Source organism: Bos mutus, chromosome 29 (genome assembly GCF_027580195.1).
Source record: "Bos mutus isolate GX-2022 chromosome 29, NWIPB_WYAK_1.1, whole genome shotgun sequence".
Classification (NCBI taxonomy): Eukaryota; Metazoa; Chordata; class Mammalia; order Artiodactyla; family Bovidae; genus Bos; species Bos mutus.
Genome location: NC_091645.1, coordinates 33,843,212 through 33,865,042, shown reverse-complemented (window position 1 = coordinate 33,865,042; position 21,831 = coordinate 33,843,212). Strand labels below are relative to the sequence as shown.

General features: G+C 48.3%; 1 protein-coding gene across 2 annotated transcripts in view; it reads right to left on the bottom strand.

The window, feature by feature from the left end:
* Window positions 1–21,831, bottom strand: part of LOC102266224 (opioid-binding protein/cell adhesion molecule) — a 525,900-nt gene that overhangs the window by 22,619 nt on the left and 481,450 nt on the right. The gene's annotated exons all lie outside the window — the stretch shown is intronic.

Genomic DNA, 21,831 nt, shown 5'->3' with positions numbered 1-21,831 from the left:
TATATACTGTATTGGTGTTTTTCTTTCTGGCTTACTTCACTCTGTATAATAGGCTCCAGTTTCATCCATCTCATTAGAACTGATTCAAATGTATTCTTTTTAATGGCTGAGTAATACTCCATTGTGTATATGTACCATAGCTTTCTTATCCATTCTTCTGCTGATGGACATCTAGGTTGCTTCCATGACCTGGCTATTATAAACAGTGCTGCGATGAACATTGGGGTACACGTGTCTCTTTAAATTCTGGTTTCCTCAGTGTGTATGCCCAGCAGTGGGATTGCTGGGTCATAAGGCAGTTCTATTTCCAGTTTTTTAAGGAATCTCCACACTGTTCTCCATAGTGGCTGTACTAGTTTGCATTCCTACCAACAGTGTAAGAGGGTTCCCTTTTCTCCACACCCTCTCCAGCATTTATTGCTTGTAGACTTTTGGATCACAGCCATTCTGACTGGCATGAAATGGTACCTCATAGTGGTTTTGATTTGCATTTCTCTGATAATGAGTGATGTTGAGCATCTTTTCATGTGTTTGTTAGCCATCTGTATGTCTTCTTTGGAGAAATGTCTATTTAGTTCTTTGGCCCATTTTTTGATTGGGTCATTTATTTTTCTGGATTTGAGCTGTAGGAGTTGCTTGTATATTTTTGAGATTAGTTATTTGTCATTTGCTTCATTTGCTATTATGTTCTCCCCTTCTGAAGGCTGTCTTTTCACCTTGCTTATAGTTTCCTTTGTTGTGCAGAAGCTTTTAAGTTTAATTAGGTCCCATTTGTTTATTTTTGCTTTTGTTTCCAATATTCTGGGAGGTGGGTCATAGAGGATCCTGCTGTGATGTATGTCAGAGAGTGTTTTGCCTATGTTCTCCTCTAGGAGTTTTATAGTTTCTGGTCTTACATTTAGATCTTTAATCCATTTTGAGTTTATTTTTATGTATGGTGTTAGAAATGTTTGAATTCTTTTACAAGTGGTTGACCAGTTTTCCCAGCACCATTTGTTAAAGAGATTGTCTTTAATCCATTGTATATTCTTGCCTCCTCTGTCAAAGATAAGGTGTCCATAGGTGTGTGGATTTATCTCTGGGCTTTCTATTTTGTTCCATTGATCTATATTTCTGTCTTTGTGCCAGTACCATACTGTCTCGATGACTGTGGCTTTGTAGTAGAGCCTGAAGTCAGGCAGGTTGATTCCTCTAGGTCCATTCTTCTTTCTCAAGATTGCTTTGGCTATTCGAGTTTTTTTGTATTTCCATACAAATTGTGAAATTATATGTTCTAGCTCTGTGAAGAATACCGTTGGTAACTTGATAGGGATTGCATTGAATCTATAAATTGCTTTGGGTAGTATATTCATTTTCACTATATTGATTCTTCCAATCCATGAACATGGTATATTCCTCCATCTATTAGTGTCCTCTTTGATTTCTTTCACCAGTGTTTTACAGTTTTCTATATATAGGTCTTTAGTTTCTTTAGGTAGATATATTCCTAAGTATTTTATTCTTTTCGTTGCAATGGTGAATGCAATTGTTTCCTTAATTTCTCTTTGTATTTTCTCATTATTAGTGTATAGGAATGCAAAGGATTTCTGTGTGTTGATTTTATATCCTGCAACTTTACTATATTCATTGATTAGTTCTAGTAATTTTCTGGTGGAGTCTTTAGGGTTTTCTGTGTAGAGGATCATGTCATCTGCAAACAGTGAGAGTTTTACTTCTTCTTTTCCAATTTGGATTCCTTTTATTTCTTTTTCTGCTCTGATTGCTGTGGCCAAAACTTCCAAAACTATATCATATCATTCATTTTAAAAATATTATTATGAGGATTAACTAAGAGAGTACATGTGAAATACTGTAGCACTTTAATAAGCTTTGATATTTTGAAAGAGAATTGCCATGGTCAGCAACATAAATTTTTAAATGTGGGAATAATGTTAGGGTATGTGAATATGGACATCTTCGTTTTTCACTACATTTTCACCATGTACTACATGTCTTTGTACACAGAATACAAACTACTAAGACATGTACAATGAATAAGTAATCAGTTAACATTTTGGTACAAACAGACACAAAAGAGCTGGTTGGTTTCAAACGTCCTGGGGAAGACACAATGGTGAATGAATGAATGAGGAAACCCTCCTTGATTGCTATGTAGTAGGTGTTCAAAAAACATTTGCTAACATATAATAACTGAGAGTCCCAAATGATAGAGGTCTGGTTACTCGAACCTGGGGTGAGGGTACTTAATAATTGTAATACCCAGCTTTGTGGGACATTCTGGAGGCTTTGCTTGTATGCATGCTAAGTCGCTTCAGTTGTGTCCAGCTCTGTGCAACCCTATGAACTGTAGCCCACCAGGCTCCTCTGTCCATGGGATTCTTCAGGCAAGAATACTGGAGTGGGTTGCCATGCCCTCTTTCAGAGGTACTTCCCAACCCAGGGAATGGACCTGCGTCTCTTATTTCTAGACATTTGTGAAACTTGCAATTCATGATCCCAAATATTCTGGGGCTGAGAAACTGACATTGTTTGCAGCCACCAGAACATACTCTTGCAACGATCTGTCTCTGCCTCATCCCTCATTCCACTTCCTGTGGCTCAGTGCAAAGAGGACAGACCTTCTATTGTCTTGCATCTGCCAAAGCATCAGCCTCCTTTAAAAACCCAGACCCCCAAGGGCCAAGGAGAAAGTACATCCATTTGCATTTCTTATAAGCCTGATACCTGATTCCTTCTTGTGCTCTGGGCATGAGAGCAGAATTCGTTTTCAGGACGATAAAAATGTTTTGTAAATTTTCTCCAAACCCATAGAAGCATATCTAATCCAATGGTCACTCAGTCAACCAAGTCTGGGCCCACGATGGGTTTGGGATAGGAAGCGGATGTTGGGGCTGGGGGAGTTGACGGGCAGACACCAGGCAGGTGCTTTGGCATCCTGATTCCGCTGACATAGAAGCCTTGGGACATTCCCACCACCTACCCCTTTCCCAGGACACTGACTTTTTTCAGCTCTTCTGGCCTTTCTTGCCACCATGCCCTCCTTAGCTCAGCACGCCCATCCAGGCTTTGCCTTTAGTGTCTGGATCCTGGTTGCCAAGACCAACGGCAGAAAGTATGGGGCTTCAGGCAAACATGTAAACAAACAGAGTCTCCAAGTGAGCACCACCCTGGGAGGCCAATCTCATGCTATTTTGTGAGGGAAATCCTGCATCATTGGCCAGCAGGAGCAATTACTGGCCAGGGCAGCCTCCTGGGATTTGGGCCTGTGGATATGACCCCAGGACAAGCCCACAGGGAGAGTTTCAGGATCTTGGGGAATCTGGTCAAACCCACGTGAGGAGTGACTGGAAGCAGAGGTGAAGGGGAAAACGGGGTTCTGGGCAAGCCCACACTTCCCAGCCTGAGATCTGAGTGTCAGTTCAGAATGGTATTACCGGGCTAAGTCTGGTCCCAGGCACTGGACAAGAACTTTGAAAACTGTGAGGGAGATGTGCCAGGGCAGTTGCCTCCTGGGCCCCGGGGTGGGGCCCTGTTTGCTGGGACCTCGGGGTAGCGGGGCTGGTCACAGCCCTCCATCTCACAGACATTTAATTATCCAGGCTGGCTCATATCTAACTCCTCAGTGTCATTAGAGGGATGTCAACATTCTCTCACCCTCATCTCCTTATTTCTCTTAGACTTAACAACATCTCAGTGTCAAAGGGGATCCTGAAACCACTTATTTCAGGATGTGTAATAAAGATACTTCCCAGGTGATACAATGGTAAAGAACCCAGCTGCTAATGCAGGAGAGCCGCGTTTGCCATCCCTGGGTGGAGAAGATCCCCTGGAGAAGGAAATGGCAACCCACTCCAGTATTCTTGCCTGGAAATCCCGTGGACAGAGGAGCCTGATGGGCTATAGTCCATGGGGTCTCAAAGAGTTGGACGTGACCAGACAACAACAAAGATAAAAATTGCCTCGCTCATTAAAATGATGCTGGTTGACCAACCTAACTGTTTTGAAGGAAAAAAACAACAGCGAAATCATACAGACATAATGACTTTCCAGACTCAGTGTGCCATTTCTGCGGTGAATAAATACACAGGATGGAGAGGAGGGCTTTCTCCTATGAAGACTCCATCATTCTTTCAAATTGTACTGCAGTGAATTTGCCACGAGTAATTAACCTCCCTGTACTTAACCAAGGAGATGAGCTACCTGCAGTGGGCCTGGCAGGAGCCTCTGGCGGGGTCACTGACCTACCTTTCTTGGGGAGAATGAGTTAGACCCACAGCAGGCTGCCCAGTTTACACCAGACAGATGGCTTAAAGCCCCTGATGAGGCAGATCTGTGATGCTAGTCGGCACAGAGGGGAGGGAGCCCTTTGGGGATGACAGGGGTCTTTGCACTGGGACCCCGAGTGAGTGTCTTCTACCAGAGCGAGGGGACAGACCTGGGTCCTCCACGGGGGAAACTGCTGGACAACAAGGCCACTCCCTGGAACGCGGGGATTTATCTCCACTCTCTGTTCTGTTTGCATGGACTGTTCTGTGACAGCAAATAAGGGAGGAAGTAAGAGTGTTTTGCACAAATTGAGGGTCGTTACGATAATACTACCTCATTAAGTGAGAAAATGAATTTCGTCAAGTTTGTTCTGTAAAGTAAGTGGTTCTCGGGTTTTAATTGGCACATAAATTCCTCCGAGATTTTATGTATTACATATAGATTCTGATGCAGTAGGTGCAGGGTGGGGCTTGGTTTCTGCATTTCTATCTTAAAGCAAAACTGTGGGGGAGACATGAAACTCTCGTTTTCATACATTTTCTCAGAAAACACAGTCTAGTCTTGCAGCCTATCTTTTCTGTAAAGTCCCTTTTGACTGTATCTTCAGAATTTTCCCGTGGTACCCAGAGCATCTTGCCTGCACCCCGTCTGCCCCCGTTTCTAAGTGTCTCAGGACTTCCGTGCTGTTGGCCTCCTGTCCCCATTCTCCATGCGCTGTTCTCAGCCCGTTCTGACTCTCTTGTGCACCTGGGCCTGTGAAGGGGTTGGCTGGTCAGTGACATTTACTGCCTGCCCCTTGAGTTGAGATCCTCGTGGAGCTTGCATCTCCAAAGGCACCCTTTCTTTGGAGCTGCAAGCTTGGCTGGCAGGTCTACATTGAGGATCTGGATCCTTGAAACTACCTTTCCCACCGCGTCCTTGTGATCTTAGTGAAAAACACACGCACCCTTGGACACCACTTTTGCTAAGAAAAAGAAGAAGATGTTGACATTCATCCCCACCTCAAGCCCAAGGAAGGGGGTGGAGATGCTGTTTCCTTAACCGCTTTGAATACTGGGTGAGATTTGCAAAGCAGAACAAATCTAGGTTGCTAAATGCCTGGAGACCTGGCAAACTGCAGTGTGGAATGCTTTCCCTGCCCTCTGCAATTCTGGTTGTGACATAAAATCCTGATTCCACGCTGCAGAGAAAAGGGCAGGAGGCTACAAATGCTTGAATCCCCTTTGCTAGCTGCCAGTAGGCAGATTGCTGACTCGGGGACAGAGAGAGGGAGACAGGCAGGAGGAAATACATGAGTAGGGATAGGAAAGGAGGGAGGAGGAGGAGGAGGAAGGAGTCACTGATGTAAGGAAGGGAATAAAGGTAGATGGGGTGCAGGCGAGATGCCCAGGCTGCAGGCAGGATGCTCTGGGTACCATGGGAAAGGTTGTAAAGACACAGTCAGAGAGATTTAAAGAATAGATAGGCTACAGGACTACAGCATTTTTTCTAACGATATGAAAATCAGAGTTTCATATCAGCCCCACAGTTTTGCTTTCTGGTAAGAGGTCCTGAAATGAGCCAGTAACCCAGAGGCATCTCATCCTGCCCTATGCATTGGGACAGCCAAATATAACATGATTGGAAGTCAAAGGAAGTGGGCTTTGCATCACTGGCAGAAATATATTAAAAATGCAAGTTATTTCTTTCCACGGAGGAGCACTTTGAAGCAGATAAGTCCAGCTCACTGTATTAGGAAGATTAAGATCTGCAGGGATACAAATGGGGCCATTTATCAGGGGATGGAGGGGTTTCTTGGACCCAGACCCTGCAGATGCAAGGCACGTGCCTGGGGAGGGGCTGAGTTGGCCCAGGGTTCCATGGGCACAAGGCAGCCTCTTGTGCAGGAATATACATTCTGACATAACAGTCTTGGAGCACAAGGAACATGTAACCCCCAGCAGCAGGGTCTGCACCATTTCAGAAACAGAGGCGGGGGGGGCAGACACACCCCAGGAAGAAAGGTCCCTGGTCCGGCTGTTCCTAATGTCACCTGCAGCTATTTTACTCATCCTTATGATGAGTGAGGTGATGGGTAAGAAGCCAGGAGGTGAAGAGGATATTGAAGGCAAGGTCCTTGACCTTGGGGAGTCCATAGGGTGATGAGCCGAGAACTGGAATACTTTATACGTTTTTCTTTTCAGTTTCAATTTTTCCATTCTTAATTGTTTTGGACTCTCAAGTCAGGGATGGTGGGTCAGGAAGACTTATTAAAGAGGGAAGAAGAAACCTGGGTGTTCAGGGGTGAAAAGCTCAAAGAGAAAATTCAGAGAAAAATCTAGGAGCTTCCTGACCCACTTCTCTTTCTTTCTCCTTCCACATCCCGTCCTTCCAAGCCTGCAGTTTTGCAGCCATTGGCCCAATTTTCCCTTCTTCTTCCTCAGCCAAGTCCTTAGATTTATAGAGTTGGAAGTACCAGGAAGGGTCAGAGATTTCAGCCTTCCACTCTTTTGATGATGGTGCCTGACAGAATATCTTTCCCTCCACGCGAACGTCTCCCAGGGAGGATTCCAGGGGGCAGCCTATTCCTTTGCCAGACTATTCATTTCATTCAAGAAATCGTCCTCATTTGGAGGCAAAATGCTGCCCACCTTCTCCCTTTGAAATGATGAAAAGCCACCAGCGAGGGGCCCCCAGCCCCTCCACCCCTCCTTGTCAGCCACAGGAAGCTGCTGTTCTATCTGGGGAAGATGTTTTGGGAGGTAAACGCCAGCACCTGTCACAGCTTTCGCCAGGATACCTGTCAGGAGGTGACTCCTGTGGCACACGCCTGGGGGAGGGTCCCTGGGGGAAGAGAGCAGGAGAGGGTGACAATGGAGGTTAGGAGGCGCTGGCCCAGGGAGGCGTGGGCTTCAGGAAGGAATGGCCAAGAAAGGAGAACGCAGATGGGCAAGAAAGCGAGGGGAGGGGAGCTGCGGCTGGAAGCAAGGTGGTGGGAGGGGGCACCCCGAGGGCACTGGACTCACGAGGCAGGGCTTCCGGAGAAGCCAGTAGTTAGTTTCCTGGCTCCCCAGCAAGAGGGGCTATTACACACGATTCCTAACATTACCGACCTTGGAAATGTGGAGTCAAATGCCCCAACGACCCCATGCATGCTGCTCATCAGCTAGGCTCCCACCAGGCTTTCTGATTGACCCTGGAGAATGAACAGTCCCTTGCCCACTCATCAAGGTAGCCATGCGAGTGATCAAAGAGCTAATCCTACTCCTGTGAGGAGTGCTCCATGCATAGGAAAAAGTGTGGGTTGATGGGCAGGTTGTATATTTGCTGGAAACCCCACCCTCGGGGTCTGGAGCCAGGTCACCTCAGTCAGGTGGGGGATGCGGGGGGACGGTGTCTGGAGCCCTTCCCCTGCTTCAATCCCTGGGAGTGCTCGGGATAAGGCAGACACTGTCAGGGGTGCATGTGGGGATGTGTGCCCAAATCATGTCATTCGTCCCTCTCTCTCCAGGATTCTGGTCTATAGAACAGAATCACAGAAAATGAACCCTGAGCAGATGAAAACACCAACTTCGTGGCTGTCAAGCTGGCCTACAGTCTGGGCTCAACATGCAAGACTAATGTGGGTCTTGTCTGTCTCCCTATGAACTCAAGACAACTGGACTTGTACAATGCAAGGACTCAAGCCGAGTAAGGTCTGACCGTGGGCCCCAAACTGGACCTTCAAGAAAGGCTGCCTTGAAATAAAGAGTCTGGGTTAGGAGGACTCCTTAGACCCAAGCAGAGTAGATCAGAAGGTGATGGAAACCAGGAGTGCAGCCCTCATTGGGAGGTGACGGTCTTGTCCCTGTTTAGCTGTTGGAGCAAATAACCTCACAGTTACCCGAGTCCCCCATCTTCCATGGCGGGAGAAAGAGTGATCCCGAGGGAGAGGAGATGGAGGAGGCTCCTTCTGGAAATCCACAGACTGGGAAGAGGGTCTCTCCTTCCTTCCTAGGGATCTCCTGGTGTCCTTCTCCATCACACACCTCCTGACACAAAAGCCTCCTTCTTTGGAAGGATAGAAACCTTAGAACACACTTGAGTTGGGAACCAGGGTAAGTTCAGCAGTTGAGAACCTCAGCACTCATTCCCTACCTGGTGTCATCCACTCTCAGTTGCAGACACACAGAGAGGGAAGGACACCCTGACTTCTGTGACCTCCTTGTGTGACTGGTCAGGCTGAACTCTGATCACTCTGCACATGATGGCTGGGGGTTTGAACCCCTGAATTTGCCCTCCACCAACTCTCTCCTCATTAGATCTGCTCTCTCTGCTCATCTCCTCTGCACACTTCCAGCCTTCCCCACCCCTGACCTCTCCCTACGCCACGGCAGGCACCCAGCAACACTGGGCTCCCTCTGTCTTCCAACCAGGAAGTGTGGATGGAGGCCCCAGGCAGCCTTGACTCCCAACTTCAGCTTCATCCCTTCCCCACACTGGACTTAAACAAAACTGTGATGAACCCACAACCGAAGACGTGTGCTTGGCTTGGTTTTACCTACGCTTTCTTTCTGAGATGCGTTCACTAGCTGTAGGAAGAATCAGGAGTCATCAGAGAGTTTTGGAAACTAGATGACACTCTTGACCCAGAGGGAAGGGGCTGCAAAGAGTGATGCAGAAACAGCCAGGCTACCTGTGAGGATGTGACCCAGTCCCCTTAAATGAGAGTTTGGACTGTGGGCCAGGGAGAGAAGAGAGACACACAGACAGAGACCCAGAGAAGGCGGATGCAGAAGGCAGGAAGCTGGGACTTCACACGCAGGCAGACTAATGGCTGTGGACGGAAGCTTGAATCCATTTCCAGAACAGGTTGCCTGATCTGGATTCAAAACGTAGTTAATATTTATATTCTAAAAAGTGTCTAAATATAAATATACATAAACAGTTCAGACGGAAACATAGAGGTTGAAGGAAAAAAAATCATCACACTTTCAAAAGCAGAGCTTAAACAGCTACATTACTGATAAAATGTTAAGGACACTTGGACAGTTTTTATTTATCCCATGCTTTCCTCTTGTATTACTATTATTTGCACTCTGAACCAACAGGGTTATCTCAGTGTTAACAACTACCAAGTGAAATGAATTCTGTGCTTTAATCTAAATAAACTACTGCTTAAAAAAAAAAAAAAAAGCTGATGAAGGCACCGAATGACCTATTGCTTCTTTCATTTATATATGTTTTCAGAAGGCTGAACCTGACCTTACCTGCATTAGCCTAAGCAGGCACCTCCAGTAACCCAGACCCCGTTTCTCAAAGAATACCATATTTTGTAGGAATGGAAAGGCCCCGGGCCAATACAACCAGTGAGTTTCCTGAGGGCACTTTGGCAAACTGACGTTTTGAGCTCAGAGCAGACCTCTAGGGTCGGAATCTGCGGGGGTCAGGTAGCACCCAACATCTTCAAATGATTTCTTTTTTGCTTTTCCATCCCGGTTTATGACAGGACATTGAATGCAGCTCCTGGTGCTGTAGACCTTGTTGTTTATCCATCCTGTATACAAGAGCTTGCATCTGCTGATCCTAAACTCCCTCTCTGTCCCTCCCCTGCTCCCCACCCCTTGGAAAGTCTTTCTTTTTTGAATTTTTAATTTTGTTGATTTATTTTAAACATTTTTTGCTGCACTGTGTCTGTTGCTGCGCTCGGGCTTTCTCTAGTTGCCGTGAGTGGGGGCTCCTCTCTGGTTGTGATGCCTGGCTTCTCATCACAGTGGCTTCTCTTGTGCTGGTGCACAGGCTCTAGGGTGCATGGGCTCAGTAGCACTGGTCCACAGTCTCTTAGTTGCCGCCCCCCGGCACGTGGGATCTTCCCAGACCAGGGATCGAACCAGTATCCCCTGCACTGCAAGGTGGATTCTTAACCACTGGACCACCAAGGAAGCCAGAAATTGTTTCTGATGATAGAGCAACATCATAGCAAATGCTTTACCTCTCACTTGCTTTGTGGCGGGACTTAAAACTTTCCTTCTACCCCACCTGCCACGCTCAGTTCCCTGGGGACAGATGTGTGTGTGTGTGTGTGTGTGTGTGTGTGTGTGTGTGTGTGTGTAGTAATGCCATCAAGGCCTTTGTTACTTTTATAGGTGGGTAATCATACTGTTAGGCTTGCCTGGACAGTTAACACTGTTTTCCACTGTAATTACTGACTGCTGTCTTCGGCTCTCAACACCATGCTGGTCTGGATGACAAACCCCGTGGCCCCTGCCCTCTGGCCCACAGAATGGCCTGTGCCTGGTCCCAGTACCAGGGCCGCTGCAAGTGCCCCGTTCTGGGCTGCTCTGACACTCACACCTTTATACCCAGCGAGAGGCAGTGACTAGGCTGTCAGACCCTGTGGGACCAGGATGCAGAGTAGTCCCCCAGACTCTGCAATCCTGGAACTCTTGGCGCACCAGCTCGGTCTCCTCTTGGAGAACAGGGTGATGGCCAAGTGAGGGTCAGCCCTGCATTCCCTGGGGAGACACCCAGCTGGGGCTCAGGGCCCGAAGTCCTGGAGGGTCAGAAGCCAGACCTCAGCCTTCTGGTGTGGAAATGCTGTGGCCGCCCTTTCCCAGCTCCCTGGAGGAAGAGCACAGCCTGGTTTCTGCAGGTGAAGCTCAGATGCAGTCTAATTCCTCCTGCTTCATCTCTTTCTTCTCTTCTCTTTCCTTCTCGCCTTTATTCTCTCTTCCCATGGTAGTTCCCAAGGGCACAGCTGCATGGCAGTGGTGCTAATTATCACCTTCATTAATATTTCTGAAATACTTTGATTTGCTCCTGGGCAAAACACCCACGAAGCCAAGCAGCACTCGGCAGGCAAGTCACGCCAGAGCTAGTGGCCGCTTCATGGAGCACGGACCTGGCTCTGAAGCATCGCAGGGAGATAGTGCGGCTCAGGTGCTCAGCTGTGACTGGGCTGAGAGGGGAGGGCGAGGAGCCGGTGCTTAGCAGGCGAGTCCTCTGCTCGGGGTACGGGAGCGCTTCCTGCAGGGTGGGGGCCCTTGGAAAGTTTTTGACAAGGACTCTCCGTATCCACACACCGGGAGCTATTTCTAGGCAAGTGGGTCTCCCGCCCACCATCCAGGCTGGACTCTGATCAAGCTGATCTCTCATCAAAGGCATCTGTCTCCCTGGCCCCTCTTCTTAGCCTCATCACTGTAGAAGGAACATTCCATGGGACCTTCTATGACTCTGGGCCAATCATAGGAATCAGGATATAAGACCACTGAATTGGACTTCAGAAGACCTGGGTCAACCATCAGGGTCGCCACTAACGTGGTATGATTTGGGCTAAGTGTTTTTACCATTCCAAGTCCCAAGATTTTTTTTTTTCCTATCAAATAAAAATTGCACCAGAGGACTTCTAAGGTCATTTGTAAGTTTCTTAACTTAGCAATATGGTTAGTGACCCAGAACGCTAAATAATTCTTTGAGTTCTGGAAACTGATGACCATGTCTCGATGGGCAGAGCTCCCACCAGGAGCGCAGGGCCACTGGCCTCTGAAGAAACATCAGAAAGTCCCTGTACCCCAGCCTGTGCACTGGGGAACTGGCCCAGGCGCCAGCACTGGGCCTGGGGTCTCGATGACTCAGACCTCAGAACAGAGACACCCTGTGACTTCAAGGTGGCCTCATCTGTCACTGTGCAGCGGCTGCTTCGCGATGGGGGAGAGAGGAGCTGACAATTATGAAGGACTGTGTGTGTCCGGGGGTAATGTCTTGTATTAATGGAGGAAATTAATTATTTCTTTTCCCTTCCCAGTCTCCCATGCACGCCGATTTTGACAAGTAGCTGTTCTTTTCTCCCTCCCCTCGATGGGCAGATTGGAATAATGTCTTACAGATATAACTAATCATCCACTGAGATGACTCGGGGCCCATTTTCCCAGGTCTGAGGTTCACTTCAAATGCAGGACCACAGCGCTCTCTGCTTTCTGTCCTCCCGCCTTCCAGGCAAACACCCCTCCTTCGCTACGTGGCTCACCTCCTAATCCTTCCCGACCAGACAGCAGATGCTGGATGACAGGCAAGGGGCCAGCAGCAAGGAGGCCCCATACTCTTCAGGACCACAGCCCACACCTGCCCCGTGCCTGCACAGCCAGGACCTGTGAGGGCCACGTGGGAGATAAAGGCAGGAAGATGGTAAGGGTGACTGGGTTCCACAGGGAGGCCTGGACCAAAGGATGTTGGACAGAAAGAGAGGTTGGGAGGGCATCTCGTGTGCCACTCCACGAGGGACAGGGCCTTGAGCCTCGGGGGAACAGGTAGCTGTATGGATGCTGCCTATAGTTTCCCAGGACCCTCCAAGACCACCCAGAGAGGGCAACTCTTAAGAACTGGTCAGGATGCAGTGTCAGTTACCCTGTAGTGCGGCCCTGACTGACTCACATGCAGCATTAGAGGCTCTTTCAGTTACAAAATATTGTGCCCCGAGGTAAGTCCTGGAAGTGATGTAAGTAACAGAGTGCTATGGGCTTCCCCGATGTCTCAGTGGGTAAAGAATCTGCCTGCAATGCCGGAGACACAGGAGATGTGCATTCAATCCCTGGGTTGGGAAGATCCCCTGGAGGAGGAAATGACAACCCATTCCAGCATTCTTGGCTGGGAAATCCCATGGACAAAGGATTCTGGTGGGCTACAGTCCACAGCATTATAAAGAGTCAGACATGACTGAGCACACACAAGCACAGGGCATGCTATGTACCTGATTCTGCATATCACACACACATGAACACACAGATATGTATATGATGTGTGCCCATAACAGCAGAGAAACGTTCAATAGGGAAAATGAAATCGGGAGCTGTTACAATTCGGCCCCCATTCCCCTGTGCGGGTTTCCCCCTACACTGAGCAATTCAGCACCAGCTCAGGGTCCCGCAGTTCAGCCTTATTCTGATGCTCTCTACCTGGAGTTTCTGCAGCTCTTCCCCCGACCCCCACCCCCCATCCACCCACCCAGTTTCAGATGCCAAGTTCAGGTCCAGGTTGTCACCTGTGCTCCTGACCCAATGGCTCCAGATCAGAGCACGCCACGTCCCTCCCCTTCCGTGTGTGTTAGTCGTTCAGTTGTGTCTGACTCTTCGTGACCCTGTGGACTGTAGCCCACCAGGCTCCTCTGTCCATGGGATTCTCCAGGCAGGAATACTGGAGTGGGTTGCCATTGCTTTCTCGAGGGGATCTTCCAGACCCAGGGATAGGACCCAGGTCTCCTGCATTGCAGCCAGATTCTTTTACTGTCTTGGGTTTGATTAATTTGCAGAGCAGCTCACAGAACTCAAGGAAGCATTTTACTTACTAGATCAGGAGTTTACTATGACAGGATATAATTCAGAAGCAGCCAGTTGGGACCCACAGAGAGCAAGATGCAGAGGAAGTGGCCGGAGCGTAGTGTCCTCCGAGTTTCCGCCCTCCCTGAATTATCGCCACTTGATCAACAACCTGGAAACTCCTGAACCTCTTTTGGGGGGGTTTATGGAGGCTTCACGGAGAAGGCAAATCCCATGGATGGAGGAGCCTGGTAGGCTGCAGTCCATGGGGTTGCTAAGGGTCGGACATGACTGAGTGACTTCACTTTCACTTTTCACTTTCATGCATTGGAGAAGGAAATTGCAATCCACTCCAGTGTTCTTGCCTGGAGAATCCCGGAGATAGGGGAGCCTGGTGGGCTGCCATCTAGTGGGTCGCACAGAGTCGGACACAACTGAAGCGACTTAGCAGCAGCAGCAGCAGCATGGAGGCTTCATGGCATACGCATGGTTGAAATCTTGGCCACTGATGACTGAACTCAAACTCCAGTCCCCGCCCCTCCCAGGAGATGATGGTTGGAAGAAATTTAAAGTTTCAACCACCTGATCACAGGACCCAACTTCCCTGGCAACCAGCCTCCATCCTTAGGTGTCATCCAACAATCACGTTATCAACATAACAAAAGACACTTTTCCTCTCCTCTCAGGAAATTCCAAGGGCTGGAGGAACTCTGTGCTAGGAACTGGACAAAAGCCAAATAGATATTTCTTATCATAAATCACAGTGTCATAGTCATTCTTTGCAAACTTCCCTCATTACTTAGGAAATAGCATTACACCAGGTCCACAAGCGATCTCTAACTCTCCATGTACATCTGAGTGAGTTACTGACTTAAAACCTCCTTGGGCTTCCTGCTTTATCACCAGTGAAAATTAGGGATTAGATTAGATAATTTCTGAAAAGCATGAGCTCTAATATTTTATCATCAGTAGCTGAGTTGGTTGAAAAAAATGTTTCTTTCAACCATTGATTCAAACTATGGGTGTGTGTGTGTGTGCACATACAAAGAAAAATATAACAAAATAAGAAATACATCTCACCTTCAGTCTCATGAGAAATCTCAAAGAAATAAACAAGCCCAAAGAGCCTTGAGCTTAGCAAATCAAAGCCGATTCATCTTCAGAAGAAAACAAGTGATATTTACATTATTAAATCACAATTACAAAGCCAATCAGCTGAGGAAGAGGAGAGACTATTTCCATCAATTATTCCTGAACTGAACATAATTTTCCCATCACCTGCAGATTGTAAATGGGAGCTCCAGCTCATCCCAGAACTCTTCCATCAGAGGAGTTATTAATCGGGTAATAACTTTGTTGAATTAGCAAGGACACCGATGAGATGGGGGGGAAGCAGGACACAGGGAGCCCGCAGGTGGCAGCCAGGTTAATTCCTGAGACAGGAGGAGTCTGCGTTCGGCTCCTGCCCCTGCTTCCCTGCTGAAGAAAGCACTCAGCTCTGGGGTTTTCATTCCAGGGAGTCAGCGGGTGGACAGGTAACACTAAGTCAACACTGCATCCTTTGCTGGCTGCAGGAGGGCTCTGATGTCTGCTAGCTATGAGGGCGCCCGGTGTTTGGGGAGCACCTCTGTCTGTTGGCTTTGTTTGGGTGCCCCCCTCCCCTCATCCCTGTAAGAATGGGGACTTGAGTCTTGGTGGGAAGTCCTGACTGTCTCATCAGGACTGCTTGTGGACTGAGAAGGGTGAGAAGACATGGACTGCTGTCTTATCTCTTTCGATGTGCTGGGGTGACCACGTGGGTCTCAGTAGAGAGTGCTGTGTACTTGATACCGGAGCAGGTTCTCTGTGTTCCATCTTTTTCTCTCACCCCTTGTTAAAGCTCCAGCCCCACGGGATTTCTCTGCCAGACCCAACAAGCTTCAACCCCGCCCCACCACCTAACTGGCCGTGGGTCCAGTCCCTGCTTTGTAACATGACAGGCAGTCTGCTAAGAAACCAGGGTGTGCTTTGTTCTGGAAGCTGCAGAGAGCTGGAAGGACCAAGGGGAGGTCTTCTCTCTCGTATCCTGGAAGCCAAGCTCTGCAGTCTCCTGGTCTGAGGTTCTCACCTCAGGACTGTTAATGACTTTTGTGTCCTGGGGTCTAAAGGGGTTGGTTGCTAGGCACCCAGAGATGATTATCATGCAGGCTTTGTTTTAAAGAAACAAGAAAACAAACTGCCCAGCTCCTGGAGAGGGAAGTGGGCCAACCTGGGGGTGGGGTGGATGGAGGCATCTCCCACCGGGGGGTGGGGGGGCACCTGTGCGTTTCCCACGCTGGAGCCTGTAAGTGACAGCGATGCAGACAGGTGACAATGAAGCTGGGTCCAGAAGCAGAGATGCCCTTATCCTCCACTCTTTGCTCCTTCATCCAGAGGGGTGTCTTGCTCCCACCCCCGAGGACTGAGACCCAGAGACCACGTTCTAAGGCTTCAGGATCCTCGAGAGAGAAAAAACAGCTACCTAAACATGACTCAGATTGACTTTCTCATCAGCCAGGCTGGTAGGGGCTCCACAGATGAACTATAAATGCAACAACGATTCTTTTAACTCAGTTTTGTGAAATGGAAATGACATGCCTTATCTGCACGCTCTATTCCACCTTCCCCCAAGTAACTAGTGTATCCTTTGGGGCTCAACTTAACTTTTCCACTTTAGGGAAGCCTGTAATACCAGGTGTTTCATTTTCAACCTTCCAGACACAGCACCTCTTCTTTGTCTTGCTCTCTCCTGGGCTATCTGGCACACATGGGCTACAAAAGCCTTCTGCTTGGGGTGGCCAGGGGGAGGGAAGGAGCTCAGCTGTGTGTTCCCAGAAGGCCACCCCCAGCTGGTCACTTGGGTAAAGAACAAGCTCCTCTCAAGCTGGTTCTCACCCACAAATCTCCCCTCCTGGGCAGGTAGATCCCTCCTCACCTGCTGACTGGGAGTGAGGAGATGGAAGGGGTCAGGGGAACGGCCCTACTGTTTCAGCCTTGGGTACATCACTACTTGTGTGGCTCTTCACACCCTCTCCGCACCTTATAAATAATTCTCTTATTAACCTGCCTGTGCATGTGTGTGTGCTAAGTCACTTCAGTCGTGTCTGCCTCTTTGTAATCCTATGGTCTGTAGCCCACCAGGCTCCTCTGTTCATGGGGATTCTCCAGGCAAGGAGTGAGTTGCCATGCCCTCCTCCAGGGGATCTTCCTGATCTGCGGATTGAACCTGGGTCTCTTATGTCTCCTGGATTGGCAGGGGAGTTCTTTATCACTAGCACTACCGGGGAAGCCCTATTAAGCTGCCTACAATTGTTCAAGGTCAAGGGTGCCATCTGTTTCCTGGGAGACCCTGACTCCTTGATCCTGAAGTCTGAGATGCCCCAGCTCTAGGCTCCAGTAAGGCCTGTTTTCATCATTATATTTATCACTTAAGTGCAACCTGGTGATTTTTACCCCAAAGGGCTCACTTGGCAACCTCTGAGGACCATTCTGGTTGTCACAAGTGGGGCTTGGGGAGGGGGTGCTGCTAACGTCTAGAAACCAAAGTTCAGGGATGTGTCTAAAGGTCTCACGATGTGTCTTCAACAACAAAGAAATGTGTCTCGGGATGTCAAGGTGCCCATGTGAAAACCCTGCATCAGAGTGTAAACCTCTGTTCTGTCACCAGCCTGTCCAAGGAAGCTTAGTGAATGCCAAGACCGTCCACAGTGTCCCCAACAGCACCCCCCTGCCCACTGCAAGTCCTGGCAGGTGGCGGGGGCTCACAGAGAGCTGCTGGGAAAGCATGCGAGTGAAAGAAGGGAAATCACCAATGAGACCCATTCCTAGTTTCCCATCTCACTTTCCAGTTCTGGGGATAAGACTGATTATCCACTGATTTATTCACACCTAAACACAAACCCCGGAGAAGGCAATGGCAAGCCACTCCAGTACTCTTGCCTAGAAAATCCCATGGATGGAGGAGCCTGGTAGGCTGCTACGAGTCGGACACGACTGAGCGATGTCACTTTCACTTTTCACTTTCACACAATGGAGAAGGCAATGGCAACCCACTCCAGTGTTCTTGCCTGGAGAATCCCAGGGACAGGGGAGCCTGGTGGGCTGCCATCTGTGGGGTCGCACAGAGTCGGACACGACTGGAGCGACTTAGCAGCAGCCGCAGCAGCAAACACAAACCCATCAAGAGATAGACGCATGCCATCTAAACTGCTCATCCGCTGGAATGGAAAGGCTGCATGCGATTTAGCTGGGGGCAGTGGTGCAAGGAGATGCCCCTGGGGTGTGGCCAGGAGGTGCCCTGGGGTGTGGCCAGGCCGTGATTGACACTGACCTCCAGATGACCCCACTTCAACAGGCAGACCTGGAACAGCATGGTGGATGGGGAGACTGGAGGATTCAGGAAAGTTTAAGCTATTTTATTCCAGTTCCTCTGAAGAAAATTACTGATTTGTCTCTTGGTTAGTGAATTCTGGAGCCAGGGGAGAAATCCCTTCACTTAAATCATTCACTTTAATCACTTAAATTTACTCATTTAAGTTTCTCATCAAACTTCTCATAGTCACACGAGTAGCAAGAAAAGACACTCTCTGTGTGCAAAGGACATGATGGAAGCGTAGTTTTCAGCATTTAGAGGGGAAGCTAAGACTCCGGGCTGCCCAGGAGACCACTCAGTGGACTTGTCAGCTTGACTCTTCCTGCATCCCCTGTGTCACCCTGGGCTTATTCGTGTGGTCTCTGGTTTTACACTCCATGTGACTACAGAGTCACTTGCCACCTGTGTTTTTATTAAAGACCCAGCTTCTTCCAGGCCCTAACCTGCTCTTGGGGGAATAAAGTTCAAGTAACTCACTCAGCGTTTGCTCACCGTCCTTGGCAAGGTCAGCGACAGGAGAAGGCATCTCAGAAGTCTCATCATGAGCATCTGATTCAGGAGGCTGAGGACCAGCGCTCAGTGAGCTGGGGCCATCTTCCCGAGGTCAGGCTTCAGTGGGCTGATAGCCGATCAGGAGCCACCAGGCATCTCATCATCCCACCGGGCAGTCCCTCTACGTTGGTGATGCGTCACCACCTCTTCCGGGACTGCTCACAGTGACAGCCCCTTGAAGGGGTTCTGGGCAGAGCTGGGGTGAGGGGACAGAGCTCAGAGAGCAGGGCGCCAGCGCCCAGAGCTTCTCACGGATGTGGCAGCCCTGGTCCTGGGGCAGAAAGGTGTCTGTGTTTCCTCATAACTGAGTCTATGGGCCTGTTGCAGGGAGGCCAGTGGGCTGCCTTCACATCCAATCAGGCTACTCTATGGGAAACCCACACCAGCACAGAAATTGCTTCTTGACTGCAGGGACCTATAATATCTGCACACAGTGGCGTGCACACCACCTAGGAATGATGTGATTTCCAGTCTAAAATGTCAATTTATTTTATTTTTTTCCAGTAAGGTTATAACAATCATGTCCCAACCCGGACTGAATAAACATGTCAGGGGCAGTGCGGGATACCAGCCGCTTCACTCTCTTCCTGGGAGACTCTTGTAATTTTACGAACAGAGTGTGATGCACTTATAATAGAAAGTATCACATAAACATGGATATAGTAGAGGTCAAACCCTTCTCTTAAAACATAACGGGGTATTCTTAAACAGCCTGATCTACTCCTATGCTCCTGGAACCAGCTCTGAAAAAGAGTTCCGCTGGGCTTCCTCATTTCCTTTCTACTTTTATTTTAAATTCCCAGGGCCAAAACATCCCTTTATGCCACAAAGGATCCCATGCATCAGGCGGTGCCTTGGGAATGCAGGAAAATGAGGCTGGAGGATCCAGGGGCCTGCAGGGGGTCATCTAACCCACAGTCACCTTGTTCCCAGAGGGAAGTCCCCGTTAGGGAGGGTGTTCCCACCTCCGGTGCTGTCCTTCGAATAACTGATGTCACTCTCCAGGATAGATCTCTATCAGGTGCTTGGCAGAGGGAGTAGCAGAAGAGGTGTCTACCAGAGGGGAAGTGACTTCATTTCTGCATCACTCAGGGAACTGACATTGTTGATAGCATATTTCATTCTGGCCCCAAAGGAATCTTTACCCCTTCTGCTTGTGGCCCCAATCTTTAGTTACTGTCAACTACAAATTGGCATTTGCCATGGGCACTTGCCATCAACCTCTACAGGGATTAAGTCATGTTCTGCTGTAGCTGCTGACCTTCAACACTCTCTGAAAGGAGTTCAGGGTGGACAGCATAAATGAGGCACTCTGTACTCAGGCAGGGGAGAGGGGTAGGGTTGGAAACTGGCAGGACAGGTCTTCAGATAGACATTTTCAGGAGCAGATTTTATGAGTCCCACTCTTGTATCTCCTCATGTCTAGAGCAACAGTAAAATCCTTCATGGTGATGCCTGCTCCTCATAACCAGCAGTAATATGTGCAAAATATCTGCAAAAATATGTGCCTCACCAAAATCACATATATACTGACCTTTCGCTGCTGCCTCTCTGGAGCAGTTTCTCAGAGCTATCTGAGGTGCCGTATCCTGGGCTACAGTCCTCATTTTGCCCCCAAATAAACCTTAACTCTCAACTCTCACATTGTGCATTTTTCTAAAGTCGACACATCCACGCAGATGCTTGCTCTCCTAGGAAGAAAAGCTACGACAAACCTAGACAGTATATCAAAAATCAGAGACATCACTTTGCGAACAAAGGTCCAAATAGTCAAAGCTATGGTTTTTTTTTTTCTAGTAGTCATGTAAGGGTGTGAAAGTTGGACCATAAAGAAGTCTGAGCGCTGAAGAACAGATGCTTTCAACAGATGCTTGCAGTGCTGGATAAGACTTTTGAGAGTCTGTTGAACTGCAAGGAGATCAGACCAGTCAATTCTAAAGGAAATCAACCCTGAATATTCATTGGAAGGACTGATGGTGAAACTGAAACTCCAGTACTTCGACCACTTGATGTGAAGAGTTGACTTATTGGAAAAGACCCTGATGCTGGGAAAGATTGAGGGGAGGAGGAGAAGGGGGCAATGGAGGATGAGATGGTTGGACGGCATCATCAACTCAGTGGACATGAATTTAAACAAACTCTGTGAGATAGTGAAGGACAGGGAAGCCTGGCATGCTCCAGTCCATGGAGTCGCAAAGAGTCGGATGTGACCAAGTAACTGAACAATGAAGATTCACTAAGTAATAAAGACCGTGCTGCTCTTCTGGGGAGGCTCTGAGAATGTGTATAGGATCCCAGGATGCAGTCAGGAGTCAGGGGGTCTCGGTCACAGCCATTCCTTCCTTTGTTCCCTCCCTCCACTCCTCAGCCCTCACAGAGGCACCTGTAGATGCTCCCAGGAAAGCCTAGGCTTTTTATGAACTGCAGCTAGGGATAAACAGGCTTCCATTGTGAAGCAGAACACGACACAATGGAGAAACAGTCCATACAAAATAGACAATATTAAATAACAATGAATGATTTTAAGGAGCAAGTCAAACAAAAGAAAAGATGTCCAAGGCTGTGTGAATTAAATAACTAAGAATTCTAATCACTGCTAAAGGAATTTTAAACCAGGAGAGGTCACCCCAGGCTGGAATCTTTTAAAGTTTATTTTTAGTCAATTATTTTAGGGTTTGTGGATTTTAATTGGAAGAAAATTCTGTACAGTCTGGTCTAATGTCCTCATGTCTCTTCTGGTTCATGTCCAACTGCACTGTCGTCAGCAGCAAAAGAAAAGAGCAGAGCAGACTGTAGGGCTTCCCAGTTAGCCCATAACCACTGGTTCCTCCATTTGTTCAACACATAATACATGGTTCTACCTGGATTCATGCAGAGGCTGGTGAGGGGGGAGCCCAAAGTGCCCCACCAAGGGGCAATGCGATGCACCCACGGCATCAAGTGTGGAGGAGAGAGCAATACTGTCCATGAAAAGTGCTTTGACCTTGTCGGGGGTAAGTTGTCAAGTAAACGCCTGCTATTATTGCTGTACTGCCCAACACACGCCACTTAAAATGACTTAGCCACTTAAACAATACCTTCTATAATGCTGTTTCTACAATTCTGTGGTTCTAGGAAGATGTATTATTCAAGACTGTTTGTCCGGCAGTAAAGGAATACAGACATAAAAGACAATCTAAGTTGGAATCTTGGGGTCATAAAGACAATTACAATGAAGAGTAATATAGATGACTTAAGGGGAGAAGCCAAGGGGATGAATTGAACCAGGCAGAGCATACTGAACCAGGCAGAGCATACGGAACCAGGAGGAACTGAGGCTGAATGAGGAGGAATTAGCTCAGCCTGTAAGTTCGG